This window comes from Macrotis lagotis, chromosome 7 (genome assembly GCF_037893015.1).
Source record: "Macrotis lagotis isolate mMagLag1 chromosome 7, bilby.v1.9.chrom.fasta, whole genome shotgun sequence".
Taxonomy (NCBI): domain Eukaryota; kingdom Metazoa; phylum Chordata; class Mammalia; order Peramelemorphia; family Peramelidae; genus Macrotis; species Macrotis lagotis.
The window spans coordinates 180,709,363-180,713,893 of NC_133664.1; positions in this window are offsets into that span (position 1 = coordinate 180,709,363).

A 4,531-nucleotide genomic window follows, 5' to 3' on the forward strand; every position below is an offset into this window, starting at 1 on the left:
TTTGAAAGAGGAAGTTTTCAGGAAGACTAGTCTGAATTTCAAAAATATTTCATTAGCCCTGAAGGGGAGCAGATATTATAAAAGTTGAAAACTTCTGACCAGATCATATTTTCTGATTGTTTTTTCTCTCTTTCCTTATACTTAAGGTAGATCACTAGTTACAAACATGAATGGTAAATCTATGCAGTAAATCTAATTCAAGGAAGTTGGAATTTGAGGAAATACATACAGAGACTCTTAAGGATGATCTTAGAGAGGGTATCATCCCTTCCCAAAGTGTGCCCTTGGTTTCAAAGGCAGATACAAGGAATTGTTCTGGATGAATCATGGTGAACCTGATTCTAGATCTCAACAGTTATGATAGAGGGGTCAGTGATAGGTCTCTATCTATTGTCCAAAAACTAGAAAAGATAAAGTCAAGAAACTCATCAATAAATGATTAGAAGCAAGGTGATATAAATTCTTAGCCCACAGTAATTTATTTTTAATACCAACACTAATATGTGGACTTATTCAGAGGAATCCAGTATTACAGTTTTTTGGTTCAAGAAATGAGACAACTGGCATGTCAAGAAATAGTTTTTCAAAGATTTATAAGTTGATCGAGACTGTAGTGTTGGTCAAGAAGGAGAAAGGTAACCCACTTTAGCAGTATCCACTATAGCAAGGATTCCTAAACTGGGATCTACAAATTTTGAAAAAATATTTTAATAACTATTTTAAGTAATTTGTTCCCTTTGTAATGCCATGCATTTTATTTTATTATTTAAAAACGTTATTCTGAAAGAAAAAGTTCATAGAATTCACCAGACTGCCAAAGGGGTTCATGACACAAAAGATTAAGAACCCTTGCATCATAACAATAGGTATTCTTATAACCAAAACATATTATAACTCATAAAGGATAAAAATGTTATTTGTGTTTACCCAAAAATTTTAGTAGCAAATTCAATATCAGATCTCCTCCTCCCCTATGGTTTAGAACTACCTATAGTCAAAAGATGTTTTAATCTAGATAGAAAAGTCAGCATACATCTTAATATCAAATATCAAAATTCCCCAGTAATAAAATGCCACTGTGCGAGCCAAGATAAATTCAGAACACTCCCAAAGAATGTCCCCTGACATGTTAATTGGCATATCTGAAGAAACCTAACATCAAGAATATCTCTATGCCTCAGAAAGAAGTGCTTAATGTGCTTAGGGATATCTAGAAGATGTGTGTGCTTTACGAAGAACCTGAAGAAAGAGAAATATAAGATTATTACACAATTATGCATGCTTATGTTTATACATACATACATACACACATACACACACATTCATTTCTCATGATATTTATAGTTAGAGCTACAGTACAAGGTGGAGTGGAAATCTGGCAGTCATTCCTGCAGATAAGAGGTTCTTAAACTATTTTTCTGGTTTCTGGTTTTCTGTTTCATTTTGTTTTGAGTATTTTGATTACTGGATTTCTATATAATTCATTTTCTTTGCAATGCTATGAATTTTATTTTTTACATTTAAAAACATTATTTTGAGCAGGAGTCCACAGGCATCATCAGATGATGGTAATATAAAAAAAAAGTTTAAGGACTCCACTTGTAAATAATAGTTGCTAATGTGCAGTCACAGGCCATTAGTGGCTTCTGAAAGGGTTGGATCTAAAATTCTTTATATTATCATCTATGAAATGAGAACACCTGTCCTTGTTTCTGACATGAATAATTAATATATTCCAACCTATAAAAACAGGTTTTATATTTCACTAGTGCTTCATCAAAAGTGGCACAAATCATTTTATTATTATTCTTTTTTTCTTTTTCCTTAGCAAATAGGAATGGATATAAGTTGTCTTTGTCCCACAGAGGCAAGCTCTTTTCTGAGGATAAGTATCTTAATAAAATTAGATAATTCAGTCCCCAAAGTGATTAATAATCAAAGTGGCACCATAAATAGATTGCTGAACCTGGGAGTTTTCATCTGGATTCAGTTACCAGTATATACCTGGATGAATCATATAATCCACATTGCCTCAGTTTCTGGATCTATAAAAGGGAAATAATATTCCCCTCCCAAAATTATTATAAGAATCAAATGAAATAATATTTGTCAGGTGTTTTCTAACTACCTAAAATCTCTGTATAAGTGCTATTAGCATTATTATGTATGGATAAGATTTCAATGGATAACCCCACCACCATCAAAAAAAAAAGTATTTATAGTTGTTCTGATTTAATCAGTTTAACTGTCATGGATTCAACCAAATGGAACTAGATTTTGGTATCCTAGTTCTACTACTTATAACAATTTAACCTTGGACAAGTCATTTAACTTCTCTCTCTAATTCAATTTTCTTATATATAAAATAGGGATAATAATACTTTCATTACCCACCTCAGGTGAGAAACATGCTAGCGAAGCTTTAAAATATGAGTTATTAGATCTAAAATATAATATCTTCAATATGAGTTATTATCTTTAAATAAGTTAAACTTCATCATAATCATCCCCACTCTACTTTTGTCTTATAAAGACACAGTTAATATAGGAAATTTATAGCCTTTGATATAAAACAATTTTATGTGCTCAATTTCAGCTTTCAACTTCTAAAAAGATCCCCTTAAATTTTTACTCCCACCCCTCATTCCTCTTAGTCTATTAAATGTTTGACTGTCCTCTCTCCACTATAACAGCAATCTGAGTTATAGGGAAAATGAAGCATTCCATTAAAAAAAATTTAAGAAGGGTTTTAATGTAAAAACAAAGAAAAATCCTCTGAAGAAACAGAGGAGAAATCTGATCTTTTTTCAAAAAGGACCTTGAAGAATGGAAGAATGGAAGAATGGAAGAATATGCCACAGAGAAGAGAAGAGAATAACATTGAACATTTTGAGCTAGGTCCCAAAAAGTAGGGAGCTGGCTGCTTTGAGAAGAAATCATCTGTTTATCCTCAAAAAAAAAAAAAAAGATGATGTGGACACACAGGTATGATCAGGTGAGAGATCATTCATTAAGGGTCAAAGGGAAATAAGAGGGTACTGGCAGTTGATGGATGATTCACTGCTAAAGGGGTATTGAGGCAGCTATTTGTCAACCTGATAACAGCAGAGAGGTATATTGTCTTCTCAGGGCACAGATCCATTATATAATGGAGACTCTCCCAAGACTTGTAAAACTGAGTAACTAGAACCTACTTCTGCTGATTGACATGGACACAAATTATACTGCCAGAAGAAATCTAGAAAGCATTGCTAAAATTTATGATGTTTGTAGCAAGAAACTAAAGACCTTATTAAGATAAGTGTTATTTTCATCACTGTTTCCAATTAAAGAGAAGGATTTCAAAAGATAAAGACAGACATGGGAGATGAATTGTTATTGAGAATGTGGTGTCTGAACTATATGGCTTATATTATACTAATGATGGGGGCTTGGCTTTTAAAGCTGTTTAAAAGTAGAATGAGGTTTTGTAGTAAAGGACTGGGGAAAAAAAAGAAATTATCATTTATTGAGGAATGGCTTTGTTAAATGGTATATGAATGTAATAGGATATTATTGCACTGTAAGAAATGATGAAATCAGAAGTTTCTGAAAAATCTGTGAAGACCTGTACAAACTGATATTGAGGGAAGTGAAAAAGCCTAGTAAAATTATATATACAGTAAAAACAAAATTATAAAGAAAAATCACTTTAAAGCCTTAAAAACTCAGATCAATGCAATGATTAACAATAATTCCAGAGAACCACAGATAAAAACATGTTACTCAGAGATATAACAGGCTCAATATTGGGAATAAGACAGATATTTTCTGACCCAGTCAATGTGGGATTAATTTTGCTTGGTTATACATATTTGTTAAAAAGTTTTGTTTTTCTTTTTCTTCACACAAGAAGGAGATATTTAGAAATGTAGGGAGAGGATAAGGATAGGAAAAAAGAAAGAAAAAAGGGTCATTGAGAAATTCAGAGAAGAGAACAAAAGGAAACAAAGATAAGTAGGACAACTTTGAAAGCTATATGTTGAACTTAAAAGAAAAGTAAAATCCTAGGGAATCAGCAAAGAAACTAATTGAGACAATGTTTTCAGCAAATCTGAAGGTTACAAAATAAAATCCAACAATCGATGACATTTCTGACTCATAGTAAGTGCTATATAAATGTTAGCTATTACAGTAGTAGTAGTAGTAGTAGTAGTAGTAGTAGTAGTAGTAGTAGTAGTAGTAGTAGTAGTAGTAGTAATAGTGGTTCCCATAGTAGCAGTAGTAGTAGTACTAGTAGTAATTCTACTAGTATTAAAGGGGCAGAAAAGAACTTTTATTTATTAAAAATCAGAAAAATTGGTATGATTAAAAATAGTTTCAAAGACACAAAATGAGAAGGTGAGAATGTAAAGCTTCAGGACACTATGGTTGCCTAATTCATTTAAATATTTAAGACTTAACAAGGTCAAACTTGCTTTTAAAATAAAAAAAAAATTATATAACTCTTTGGGAAATGAACAAAAAAGTATCTATTGTCTTCAGAGGGAAA